Genomic DNA, 14,714 nt, shown 5'->3' with positions numbered 1-14,714 from the left:
ATCATCGCCTGAGGACTCGGTGGTAGCCCCCCTTTCATTTTAACTTTTTAATAAAGGGTTAGTAAGAAGTCCTGTTAAGAAATGATTCTGATTGAGAATCCTGGTTGGGGTGGGTGGGAGGGTTCTGTGGGTAAAAGTCCTTTTTCTGTTTTAGAAGATACCAGATGACAGCATCCGCGAATCTTGTGGGTCTTTTGTGTGAAATAATGGGGGGCTTTAAACCACTCCTATCCAGTGAGACCACCTTGGTGTGCAGATCCTCTGTGTACAGTAAAATTAGATGGACATAGGAAATAACTTGAGACATGGTGCTTAAGAGTGGCTCGTGTATGATGTAGACTTCACGATGCTCAAGCAGCCAAGCCCACGCAAAACAGCCACCTGCTAGGACACACATCTGAGGTAAGGCGTGAGGACTGGCTCCTCCGTTCCCATCTGGAAAGGAAGCGCCGGGCCCTCGCACAGGGGAGGAAACAGGGCAGGCTGCCCGCTCGCTCTCTCAGGCCACCATGGCACTAGGCCGGCTCCATATATAGCCCACGGGCTCGTTCTGGGGTAGCAATTGTGGATCCTGTGATGTGGTGATGGTTGCAGAAATCAAAGCTGGCCTTGGATTTCTACCCTTTAAGCTGAAATGTTCTTTCCTATGATTTATGTACCCACCAAGACAGATGTGTGGGATTGGCAGATATCAAGTCAGCCCCTATAATAAAACCAGAGTGAGTGAAGCTCTCCAGAAGAAAGGAGATGGCCAAAGAAATGCTTCACAGAAGCCAGGCTGTAATAATCTCTCCCGCCATCTGAGCTCGCCCCGTGGCTTGGGCACGGAGAAAGCCGACTCGGGACTCGCAGTCAGAATCTTCGCCTTTGGTTCTGAATTCTGTTCTTTATTCTGGAGAATGCATTTTTTCTTTCCTTAGGAAAAACTACGTTTTGGATTATTTCTTTCTTATCTCACTGTCTCTCTGTCTGTGCCTGTCTCCACGTCTGCCTGCTCGACCCTCTTCCACCCCCTTGCCCCTGACCCACTCTTTTCAGTGTAGATGGTGAGCACTTGAGCTTGGTGTCTGGTGGAATATTCCACGAACGAGTGTCCTCGGCTAGAAATGGTCTGGCTCCTACTCCCCTTAAATTCATTTGAAGAGCCATTGAGATTTTTGTAGTTTGTTTTTACCTTTTCTCTCTTTAGTTTTAGTTGTATCACATCATTATCAGGGTCCAGAATATATATGTGTGTGTGTGTGTGTGTGTGTGTGTGTGTGTGTGTATGTATATATATAAAACCAGCACAGCTGAATCAGGGGAACATGACTTAAATGATTCTATTTGATTTGGATTCTGAAGAAGCTGAATATATTGCTTTAGTTGTCTAAAACTAATGCTTATATGCCCTACTATATTGCAAACTTATTATGTATTTATTGAGTGAGTTCTCACAAACAGCTGTGTATTTAGCTAGCACAGTGATAGGTATTATAAAAGATATAGAAGAAATGCTTTTTTTAATTTTTATTTTTATCTCCATCCCAGGATTTTTTTTTCTGTTGCTTTTCAGAGAGAGTGGCAGGGAGCGAGAGAGAGAGAGAGGGAGAGAGAAACTTTGATGTGAGAGAGACACATCGATTGGTTGCCTTCCGCATGCACCCCTGCCCGGGCTGAGGATTGAGCCCGCAACCGAGGTACGTGCCCTTGACTGGAATCGAACCCAGGACCCCTACAGTCTGGCCAGGGAGAAAATACAAACAAAATTATAACAGATTAGAGGACAATGCATGATAATAATTTTAAGGTAGAGATTACAAATACAGGTAGAGAGTACAAATACATCTCAGAGGAGAGGGAGAGGCTGGAGTAGGTTTTAGATAAAAAGGTGATAGGACCTGGGCAGTGAATGGAGAAACTCTGAGAAGATATCAGGAAGTGAAGGACATTCTGGGGACAGGACACAGGGCACAGTGGCTCTGCAGCTGTCTGGTGGGAGATAGAAAACCCATGACTCATGCAGAAATGTGTATTTGGGGGGGGTTTCTGGTAGTTAGTTTAGGGCCAGGTACTAGGAAGTCGTGAAAGCCAAGCAGAAGTATTTACACACCTTGATGCTGCTAGAGGTTTCCAGGTACAGAGAAGAAGTGGAGAAGAGATTAGACCGGCAGTGGCCTGTAAGGGGAGAGTTACAGAGAGGAGCAGGGGGTCAGGGAGTCAGGGACAGCCTGAGGACATAGGGCCTATACCATGGGGGGGGGGGGGTGCAGAGGAAATGACAAGGAAAGGAAAGCTAGGAGAGACATGTTGGAAAACAGGTCAATAGGCATTGATGACTGAGTGAAGATGGGAAGCAGAGGTGATCAAACAAAAACCATAACTGCGATCTCCACCAGGATGACTGTAGGGAAGGTGGAGCTTCTGAGAGGGTTGCGGAAGTTGGGTGGGGAGAGTATTTCCAGGTAAAAATAAGTTTTATTTTTGGAAATGTTGAGTTTGAAATGATGGTAGGAGTTTAAACTAAATGCCTATAGGCAGCTGAAAATATGGAATTTAAGTTCAAGTAGGGCGACGGTGAGAAAAATCTCGATGGTGTGACTTTGAACTCCTTCAAGGAAAACAGGAACGTCGAGAGAGACCAGCCCAGGCCCGGGCTGCTGCTGGGGAAGGCCGGCAGGGGGGCGGCCTGTCGCCGCACTTCCTCCGACAGCAGGGCTGGAGGAGGGCGACAGGTAAGTCACAGCCCAGGAACCAGGAGAGCTGTCCCAGGATATATCGCAGCAGAGAGAGGATCCGAGAGAGAAGTTGGTGTTTCCCCCAATCTCCCCTCACATCGCCGGCCATCCCAACTGAATCCCCGAGCAAGGTGCTGCATCTGACATTCTGAGAAATTCTGCTCAGGATGGTTTGGAACCGAACCAAGAAGTTCTTGGCAGCTGTCCTGACCCTTTTCCCTCCTCTGTTTAAAAAAAAAACAAAACAAAAAAACAGAAAGAGAAGGAAGGAAAGAAGGGAAGAAATAAAGAAAGCTATTTCTCTTCAAAAAAAGAATGTAAAGATCTCGTAGACCCAATCAAAGCTGAAATAAAGTTTCTGTGCTCCTGGTATTTGCTGTGTAAACATGACTGTGTTTTCCTTGCATGCATCTTTCCTCTGTGAAATAAGAGCACATCATTTATGAGAACAGGCACACATCCCCCAGGTCTCCTGGGCCGATCACACAACTGCGTGCAGAAGACCCCACCCCTGGTACAAGGAGCAGTTTCGGCAAGTGCTTGCTGCCGCGGACACTTACAAGCACGTCCATTTGCTATTTGGATTCACATCTTGGCCGGCTGTTCACTTTCTGTGATTTTTCCCATCCCTAATCGTCTTCTCTGCATCTTGTGTTACATCGCTCACCCTGGGCATGTGGCCACGGCGAGGGAAGGAACACACGCTGCTGTTGACTCGGCGGTGCTCGTGATGTCTGTTAACTCTGGTGATTTTTCAAGATCAAGAACACAGGGTGACTTGGAAAAAGGTTTCCTTCCTGATAGGACAAAATGGGAAGTGCCCAGAATAGTCTGTGTTTCTTCCTTGCAGAAAGAAAACATCCTGGGAGCCATGAAACATCCTGGGAGCCAGTCCTCAAAGACAGCACGTCCAGACGGTGGATTCCTGTGTCTCAGATTGCCAAGCATGTTCCCTTTGCCTATGCTGGGGGACCAAAGCTACCCCCTTGGAGCTGGCTGGCACCAGCTGGGAGGCGTCACCTGATGTGACTCAGGATTCTCCCCAGCAGCCTGTGTTGGTACAGACTCCCCCTATTCCTGCTGCCCTGGGTTGATAGTTTATCACACACAGTGCTAGGTAGTGTGGAGGGCTGACCTATAAAGCACAGTATTATTGCAAACTCAAGTCCTCCAAGGCTCAGCTCTGCTCCTCCGCTTGCAGGTAACTGCCAGGTGTCAGTGCAGAAAGCTGCTGAGGAAGGCTGGGGTATGGTGATTTACTATAAGTATATATCTGGCCTTCGTCCCCATTTCTACCACAGAGCTCCTAAAACCCTTGAAATTTCCTAATGAGAGCAGCAAAGGTGTCTCTTGTTATGTTAATGAGGTGATTTTCGGAGGCTTTTATGGATGGGGCTGGTCGCCAGTAGAGCCGACCCTGTGAATGGAGGGTTGGAGCTTTCAGTCCCACCCCCTGACCTCCAGGAGGGGAGGGGATAGAGGTTGACTCAATCATCAGTGGCCAATGATTTAATCAATCATGCCTAAGTAATGAGGCTTCCATAAAAATCCAAAAAAGGACAGGGTTTGTAGAGCACCTGGGTCGGCGAACACATGAAGATTGGGGAGAGTGGCATACCTTGCTCTTTGAATATCTTCCATCTGGATGCTCCTGAGTCATATCATTTTATAAGAAACCAGTAATCTAGTAAGTAAAATGTTTCTTTGTGAGCCACTCTTGCAAATAAATCTAGCCCAAGGTGGCGGTTGTTGGAACTTCCAATTTGTAGCCTGTTGGTCAGAAGCACCGGTAATAACTGGGCTTGTGCTGGTGTCTGAAGCATGGAGGAGGCGGGCAGTCTTGTAGGACTGAACCCTTTACCTGTGGAATCTGACACTGTCTCCTGGTAGATAGCATCAAAATCAAATTCTTGGACACCCTGCTAGTCTCTGAGAATTGCTTGGTGTTGTGTGGGAAGCCCCCCACGCCCCACGCCCCACGCCCCTGCCCCACTTCCCCAACACACACATTGGAATGGGGTATAGGCGCCTAGATTAAGGCCCACCTGGAAACTCTATTTTGTAATTACTCATTAAGAGTATGAGTTAGGCATGCTCTCTAAGTGTTTGTAGTCTTTCAGTGTTCTTTGAAAGGGGCCAGTTACTCAGATATTTCAGGTTGGTCTCTGCACTGTTCAGTCTTTTCAAGCAAATAGATTTTTGTTTGTTGTTATTTTGCTTATCCTTAAAGAGGGGGGCGTCTATGTGTACCTGGTGATGCAAACTGAAATGTGTTCTTTTAGACTGGGGTGGCTTCTGTGCAAACCTTTGGGAGATGGAAAATGTTTAGATTTACTGTAGTTCTCTTTGACATCTCACAGATAAGGATGAGAGTAGGTAGAGGGTTGTTGGTGCCAAAGGCCATCTCTTCTGGGCCTAAAGATTTCGTTGAGGAATAACATGACCCATCCATCTGCAGAGAGCAAACGTCGCCATAATGGCAGGAAATCCAGAGGTCAGTCTTTCTGAAATGCTCCAAATCTTTTCATCCTATCTGTCTGGGTTTCCTAGTAGTTTGGGTGTGGAGGTGGGTCCAGATGCGCTTGATCCCATGTTAGTAAGTGATCAGAGTGGAGAGGAGCTGCTGACTGAACAGGGCCTTGTTATGTCCAGAGCCCAGAGCTGGACAAAGCCCTGCTCACCTAGTGGCCAAGGGTATTCAGGAGAGAGGCAGTATCTCCTGCAGAAATTGATCTTGGAGTTTGTATTCCATCTCTTCCAGTCTTCCTGGCCGGGACCTTCAGGTTACAGATGTTGCATATTATATTCATCTCAGGGAAGGAGGCTCCCAGCCACACTGGCCTAGGGACTTTAAGTCAAACCCCTTCGATTCCTTGTCCGCTCTGAGTGTAGGGGGCTGAGGGTGGTGGTGAGCACAAGCAGCTAAGCAGTTGGGAGTGGTTGGGCCTTCTCGGTAGAAGGGGATTGAGTAGGGATTGAAGTTGTCCCTGAATTTTGTGTCTCTGTAGAGCAAAGCCCTTTGTAGGATCTCTGGAAACAGCGACCCCCTAGAGCCAGGCTTGGTTGTGGGGACCTCACTCTCTACTAGGCCCAAGCCCAGAGTGTTGCAGGCCTTAGTTACCAACTCTTTCATCATAAGCACAGTTGCACCCAGGAGAGGAGCCACAGCTTTGTGCAGTTGCAGAGCACACCATCAGGCGTCTTGTGTGTGAGTGACCCGCTGCAGCAGTACCGCCAGGGCCTGGGCTGGAATGACTTCCAGCTCATCACTCTGCAGACAAGAGCACCCCACCCTCCTTTTTTGAGGAGTGGGGCAGATTTCCTTTCAAACCCTCAAAGCACAAAGTGTCTTGTGAGTTTACCCCTTCCTCCAGGCAATTTAGGTTTTGACCCATGCCTATTCTCCTCACGGAGGGTCTTCTCTTCCATTCTCACCAAATTAGGAAATGTCTCAATGCTCATTTCTGGCAGGGTACCACCTTAAAAAGGCACCCCACCACACACACGTCTCACAGCCATCTGAAGCTATCCAGGGCAGTGACCTTGCTCTAACTACACAGCTGCCCACGTTGGAGCCAGAGTAGAGAGGGACCTGACTATCTCAACACCCCATCTGTGCTAAATGTAAGCCCCAAGCACTGCACCCAGATGTCCCTGGTATGGAATCCAGCATCTGGTAACTTCTAAGAGGCATCAGTGGGGCAAGTTGTTGCTGTGCCAAGTGCCCAGTGGCCTCATCTCCAGCCTCACCCAAACCCGAAAGGTTGGAGGGTTCCCACTGAGAGTGATTGTCCTTCTCTCAGACAGGACCTTCCCCTCTGATACAATGGATCATGGCCTGGTTGACCCTCCTTTTTCTCTGGTCTTGACCACAATCCATGTCAAAGAAATTCCTGTTTTTGAAATGTGGATAGCACTATCCCTTACCTACTGTGAGTTGAATAGATGTTTAACTACATTGTTTTCTTGAGGTCGTTTCAATGAGAATTTAGAAGAGAAAGGGGCATTCTGGACACGATGTATTGCGAATTCTTCTGGAGTGCTTTAGGGAGCCTACTTCTACTGCAGAAAAAACATCTCAGTTCTGCCAAGTTGCCCTGGCCACTTCGTAGCGTCTTGTTTCGAATTTCTGACAGTGGCCTAAATTGCCCACATCTCTGAATCTCCACTCCTGGAATGCTAGACTCAGTTTAATGAGTTAATTCTCAGAAAGCCCTTAATGTGCAGGTTCTGAGGGTTTGAATTGAAAAGTAGTCAGAATTAAAGAAAGTGTGCCCTCCAGGAAGTAGCAGTGTTAGAGAAACTGGTTTGCGTAAATAGAAAAATGAAACATTCAGTTAAAGCACTGAGTGAGAACTGACTGTGTACATGTTTTAAATCTATAAAAGAAAAATGTCTTCTACCATAAGGTGATTGGGGTATGATCTCTGAGGAATTATGAAAAAGAACAGGGTGTCAGTGGGCGGTCAGGAGATGGGTAGGGTATGGTGTGCTTCTGTCTCCCCTCTGCTCTCTCCCACCTTCTCTCCCCCCACACCCCTCCGGCTCTCTGCCAACATTCTCTCAACTTCTTTTTTCCTTCCCTTTGTGCACTTTGTTTTTTAGGAATTAAATAGAAGGCTGGCAGTTTTGAATTCCAATTGCTAGTTTGCAGCTTAAACAAATTTTGCAGGAATTATGGAGAGTATTAAAAAATTCAGAGGTATATGGAGTATTTAGTCATATTACTCTGGATATAATTCTTCTCCTTAAAGATGACCTTCCTCTCTTGTTTTCTCACCTTCCCCAGTCTCTTCTCCTTTCTTAGACTTTTCTCTTTCTCACCTCCAACCCCAATTCTAATGGTCTGAACATTTCACTATAACGAAATAGTGTATATTTGTGCACAAAATGATTGAATTAATATAATAATTTTAAGATTGGTGATTCTAAGAAACCATTTGAAATAATCTTACAATGCTTTTGTTGGCCAAAGATATATAAACTAGATTAAGTGAGACTAAAAGGTGATGTTTAATGAAGTTAAATAAGGCCCAGGTGATATAAACTACCTTTTACAAGTCTTTCATGTTTTCCCGTGGTAGAATCTAAGTATACAATAATAGCAATGAAGTTCGAATGACCAGCAGGTGTGCCTGGGATAGGGTAGAGTTGTTTGTTAGTTTTGTTTCCCTAGCATTTATAAGGTACGCACTATGACAAAGAGTGGTGTGTTTGGACTTGAGGGCATGGGGTTTTCTTGGGACATTTGACATTGCAGACAGATGGGCTAAGCCTTGTCTTGATTTTCAGGGATGTGGACAGGCTTTGAGGACATTCCATAATGTAAGCTAATGGTGTAGTCTTCAAAAATAACAGAGAATATGGAATTTCTCAACTCTCGCTTTCCGTCTGTGTTCTCAAAGAAGAATGTTTTTCAAACTGAAAACTGCAATTCAAATATACAAGAGGATTGTAGGAGTGTTTTCCCAGTTAGGAAAATTGAATCCCAGGATGCAGAGAGAGTTTGCAGAAGTGACTGAGAAGTGGTTTGAATAACTTCTGAGGAATCACGAAACAGAATAGGGCCACAAGAAATGGGGAAATTTTCTCTGTAATTTTCAAAAAGAGAAAGAAGGCCGATTCTAGACACTATAGATAAGTGAACTTGGTATTGACCCTTGGTTGGAGTCTTGAAGAGAATGCGAGAAGCTGGCTTCTGAGCTCTTAGAAAGGGAAGCAGGGATTATGAAGAGCTAGCACAAGATCACTAAAAATAAATTGTGTCAGACGGTTTTCATCTCCTTCCTTGACAGGATTATTGGACTGACAAACTTGTAAATGAGATTGATATAATGTGTCTAGATGCCAGGAAGGAATCTGACATGTTCACTCTAGCACCATGGGGAGAAGGTGGAGAAGCAGGGTATTACTCACTGTTGTTGGGTCACAAACAACAGAAACACACTCTAGATAGTTTAAGCAAAAAAAGGGATTTTATTCAAGGATATAGGGCAGCTCACAGACTCTCCAGAAGAGATAGACAACCAGGCTTGGATATCACACATCAGAACCATATCCCAAAACCACAGAGCTGGTCTCGTGAGGACATGACAGCTTTTCAACACTGGTCTGAACACCACTGTTTGTATTGCTGACACCACCGATCCTGAGGTCCCAAAAAGGGCATAAAGCTGCCCCCACCCTCTGCCAGCAGGGAATCCTGAAAGTCCCAGCTTCTTTGCATCTCTGACTCCTGGGTTCAGCATGCCTCTGACTGGTGAATCCTAGATTGCATACCTATCTCCTAGCTGCAAAGGAAGCTGGGAAAGCCGGTAGCTGACATTTTTTCACCTTTCATACTGGGAGGTGGTCTCTGCCTTCTAAAAGACTCATAAGGTAGATAATGGCCCCAGATGGAAAAGGGGTTCGGATGATGGCTGCCGTACAGAATGGGGTTGAGGAATAGGGTAATTGGGTAGGTTTATACATGGTTAAAGGATCATATTAAAGGTTGTTAAATTAATCAGTCCTTTTTCATGTAAAAGAAGGTTTTTATTGACATACCACAAGATTTTTTTAAATCAGTGGTTTGGCTAAAGATAGAAAATATGCTTATTTTATTTGCAGGTGACACAGAGCTAGAGCGGAATGCTAATACATTCAAGGGCAAAATCAGAATCACAAAAGACCTCTAAAGTCTGAACCAATCAGTCCATATTTCAAGACTAGTCTATCAGTAGTAAATGGCAGGCTCTGTTTTGGGGTTTTAAAAATCCAGCTACTCAGATGTGTAGTTGCTGCTAAGAAACAAGTCATAGTTAAATGTGGCTGCCAAGAAAGCTGATTAAACCCTAGGCCGTGTGAATAGATGCATAGTATTTAGAACAAAAAGCCTGCCTCGCTCTGCACGAAAGAGACCAGAGCACTGTGCCAGGCTGTGAGCCCCAGCGTTACGAGGGACCTGACAAGTTGGAGGGTGTTCAGAGGGGAGCACCGGGAAGGTAAGCCGTCTCAGACACCCGGGATAGGAAGAATGGTCACAGAAACTGAAGGAGGTTGGCCTGTGAAGAAAGGCCTTGAAGGGAGCAGTAAGATACAGGCATACCTTATTTTATTGCACTTCACAAATGTGTTTTTTTACAAAGTAAAGGCAAGACCCTTCACCAGCAAAAAGATTACAACTTGCTTTATTAAGATTCTTGTTTTATTGTGGTGGTCTGCAACCGAGCTGGCAATACCTCCAAGGTATGTCTGCAGTGGTCACCAATTACCCAAAGAATTCAACGTGGAAGAGGGCTCAGGTTTATCTCACTAGGTGTCAAGAAGTGAGCCTAAAGCCAATAGTGCAAATTATAGGGAGTCTTTAATAAAAGGGAGACTTTTTTATCTGAACAATCCAAAGCTGGAAGAGCCTGTGCTGAGAGGTAGTAAGTTATCTGTTGTGAAGAGATCCAGATAAGAGATTGGTGGGCAGCATTTAGAGGTGCTGTAGAGGGGCCTCAAGCTATGCTTAGATTAAATAAACTTTCAACTTCTTAAATATTTTTATTAAATTTTTTAATTGAGATATAATTGACGTAACAGGTGTGCAACATAACAGTTCAATATTTGTATATACAGTACCGTGAAATGGTTACCATAATAAGCCTGGTTAACATTGGTTATCATACATAGTTACAAAATTTTTTTCTTATAAGGAGAACTTTCAAGAGCTAATCCCTTAGCAACTTTCCAATACACAATCCAGTATTATTAACTATAGTCACCGTGATGTACATTACATCCTCATGATCTATTTATTTCGTAATTAGAAGTTTGTAGCTTTTGATTCCCTTCACCCATTTTGCTGCCACCTCCTTCCCCCCTCCCCCACCTCTGGCAACTAGCACTCTGTTTCTATGAGTTTAGTTTAGTTTGTTTTGTTTAAGATTCCACGTATAAGAGAGTCCATTGGTATTTACCTTTCTCTGTCTGGCTTATTTCACTTAGCACAATGCCCTCAAGGTCCATCCATGTTGTCACAAATGACACCATTTCCCTTCTTATGGCTGACTTAATTAAAGACCATTGTATATATATTTATATGCCTCATCTTCTTTATCTATTCATCTGTCGATGGACACTTAGGTTGTTTCCATGTCTCAGCTGTGGTAAGTGGTGCTGCAGTGAACATGGGGGTGCATGGGTCTTTTTGAGTTAGTGTTTTCATTTTCTCCTGATATATATCCAGAAGTGGAAATTACTGATTATATGGTAGTTCATTTTTAATTTTTTGAGGAACCTCTTTACGGTTTTTCATAATAGCTATACCATTTATATTTCCAATAGTGCACAAGGGTTCTCTTTTTTCCACATCCTTGCGAACAGTTGTTATTTCCTATCTTTTTTATAATAACCATGGGAACAGGTGTGAGGTGATATCTTGCTGTGGTTTTAGTTTGCATTTCACTGACACTTAGGGATAGTGATCACCTTTTCATGTGCCTGTTGGCCATTTGTATGTCTTCTTTGGGAAACTATCCATTCAGATCTTCTGTCCATTTTTTTAAATGGATTGTTTGGGTTTTGTTATTGAGTTGCATGATTTTTTATATATTTTGAATATAACCCCTTGTTAGATATGATCTGCAAATATATTCTCCCATTTCGTAGGTTGCCTTTTCATTTTGTTGATGGTTTCCTTTGCCATGAAGAAGCTTTTTAGATCGATACAGTCTCACTTGCTTATTTTTGCTTAAAACTTTTAACTTTAAGATTCTATTTTTTATGAAAATACAAGGCATTCCAAAGGTAAGATAACTAGTTCTAACATACATGTGAACATTTTAAAAGATTGTTTAATATAAAAAATGCCTTAACATGTTTTATGGAACCTCCAAAGGCAGAGTAGACCTGCTGTGGGGTGGGGCGCACAGATGGCCAAGGGCCAGGGTCTTCCTGGGCCTGTTTGATTTGGGCTCCATGCATGTGGGCCCCTAACAAAAAATAAATTGCCAAGAATTCTGAGTCTTAAGGACAGACTCAGAACAGAGCTGAGGCAGCAGTCCCAGGGAGCTCCATGTTTTCTGGCCTCACTCAAGCCAACAAGCTACTCCCCAAGGACAGCCAAAGCAGACAACCAGTAATCTCTAGTTGAGTCTCCACTGAGAACTTGGGCTACACCCAGTGTCTAATGGAACTCACAGAACAACCTCATTTTTACCTTCATGATTTGTAATACTTTTATCTCAGTTGCTCATGAATCATTCCAGTCACGTAGGCCTGGGAGCAGCAGCCTCCTTGTACAGAGGGGAGAGGGAAAGAAATGAAATTACTCCAGAGAAAACCAGCAAGGACGTTTAGCTCCAGGGCTCTTGGAGAACCACAGTCTGAGCCTCTCACCCACACACCTGGAGAAAAATAACTCAGAGGCCTAACAAAGGGAAGCATACTGGTCAGACTGGTTGAACACCTGGCATACTGCACCCAGCTACACAGGGGTGGTGTCTGTGAGGTACTCCTAACCATTAAAGATGTCATTTAAAGAGGACAGTTGTAGAAAGTGTGTACATTATAATTTTCTGTTTCCAAGATATCAGATTAAAGCAAGAAGAAGTGAGGAAAAACCTAGACACTGTACTGTGCTATGTACCATATTATCTTAGATTAGGCATCACAGTAGTGGTGGTGATTAGGATGGCATTGGGGCTATCAGTGTTTATATCAGCGTTCAATGTTCATGTCCCCTATATGAAAAACCAATTGTTTCTCTCTCCTGAATACTTCCCCAAGTTAGAATTCTAGAAGTTCAAAGTAATGCTTTGATAGTAGATTTCTGGAAGTTCAAAGTATTCCTGCGCTGGTCAGGTAGCTCACTTGGTTAGAGCATCATCCTGATACACGAAGGTTGTGGGTTCGATCCCTGGTTAGGGCACATACAGGGATCAAGAATCAACCAATAAATACATAAATAAATGGAACAACAAATCAATGTTTCTCTCTCTCTCTCCCTTCTTCTCTCCTTCCTTCCTCTCTCTCTTCCTCTCTCTTAAATCAATAAATTTTAAAAAAGGTATTCTTGTATGTCTGGTCCAGGTCCTGCTGATCACTCCGCCAAACGTTGGCAAATTCTCAGCATACAAGGCTGCCTTTGTGATTGAAACCTTTTGGGGGCATAGAGAGGGAGGGCGGGGCTTTCTAATGGGTATAATGGGTTTTAAATTTATAGTGGCATCTCAGATGTGCAAAAATGGAACTTTCTTTCTCTATAACTACACTCGATTTGCCTATGAGGTAGTGGAAACCTCAATCTTGGCACTTTAGGATAATTGATTTCCTTCTGGCTTAAAAGCCTCTTTTGGGTAATTCCTCAGTCAATTCAGGATTTTAACTCCATCAGGGCTGCTTTCTCTTGTCTTCTCCTCCTGGTTGAGTCCTGGGTGAGTCCCATGCTTTCTATTCTCTGGCCCGAACTGGCCTCCTTGGAGGCCTCACCTTGGTCCTGGGTGTTGGCCTCGGTCCCTGGTGCCTTCACCACTGATCCGCCTTGTCACCTCTCAGGCAGCATGCGGGGGCTGCTGCCTGCTGCACGGGCCCCACCTCCACAGGGGCCAGTGCTGCTCTCACCAGCTCTTCATTCTCGGCTGCTCCCTCACCCTCCCAAGGAGCTGTGGGCTCTTTTCTCGAAGCCTTCTATCAATCCAGGTCTGTGCTAATGACCTTTCGACTATACTTATCTTTCCACCCCATGCTCTTGCAGGGCAGGTGGCAAGAGTTTTAGAGGGAAACAAGGCCCGACCCCTTCTGCCCTCACTCCCTTACCTTCCACCCCAGCCAGCAGAATTTCAGCTCAGGAGGCAGGGCATAGCTCCCTTCCCCGATAGGTATGTGCTCCTATATAAGACTTTTTCTGTCTAGGCTCACCCCCACCCCCACCCCCCATATCCTGAGTCAGAAAATATTTTTATTGCTTCCTTTTTGATGGAGAAATGACCTTGTACCATGACCTCTATCCTTTAGAGGTTAACAACTATAAACTCTATGCCCTGGTCCTCCAAGCTTTTACTATCATCTTAAAGCTAAGCCTTTTTTGGAGTTCAAAATAAAACACATCTCTCCCTCCCCCTCCCCCTCTCCCCTCCCCCTTTCCCCCTCCCCTTCCTCTCTCCCTCTCCCAGCTCTTTCAAGTCTCTTCAACTTCGGATGCTGCAAATTATAAATCCATTCAGCACCTCCATTAATTGCCTTCTTCGGGCTATTTCCACTTTTTTCTTAAGTAACGGATGGTGTTGAGCCAATAGGTGGAGAGCCAATAATGTTGGGAAGAAAAAGAACCTCAATTTAAAATTTTTAAATATTATTTTAATTTTTGATCACCCATATACCTCCACTTTAAATAAATGAAGATCAAAAAATGTGAATAAAAGTCAAGATGGCATCAGTCTAGTTTTTCCCAGTCCCGTAAGTAAAAGCAGGTGTCCCTAGTAAAAGCTCAAAGTAACTCACCAAGTTTGTTAATATTGCTCTGTTTCCAAACCATCCCACAAAGAAAATCACATGTAGATGACATTACCTTCACCAAAATCTAGTGGACACTTATGCCATTGGGATTACTGTTTACATCTGCAAAGAACTGATAGACTTTCAATAAGCACAGTGGGCATTATTTCTCCTGTAGCTTATTGTCATAAAGGCTTTATGTTTTAGAGAAAAGCTAGGCTTTTGTTCTTCAAGTCTGACTTGAACGAGTTTTATGTTGTCTTTGACATATTTTCTGTAAATTTCAGTTGTAGAAATGATGGTGCAGTTCAAGGTCAACACCAGTGGTAACTGGGACGGCTTTTGTGCTCCCTCTGGGCCTTCCTCTGAAGTGTTGCTGCTGGCACAGGTGTCACCAGCGTCCCCTCACTTCTAGGGGCCATCTTCTCCTCCACCAAGCCCAGTCCACCCCCAGTCTCCTGGATTGTAAGCAAGTGTCTCAGCAGAGTTGGTGAGCTTCTGGTGGATGGTCCTGATGGCAGGTGGAGAAAGTGGTCA

Source organism: Miniopterus schreibersii, assembly GCF_964146895.1.
Source record: "Miniopterus schreibersii genome assembly, chromosome: 4".
In the NCBI taxonomy this organism is placed as follows: Eukaryota; Metazoa; Chordata; class Mammalia; order Chiroptera; family Miniopteridae; genus Miniopterus; species Miniopterus schreibersii.
This window is presented reverse-complemented; position numbering follows the sequence as displayed.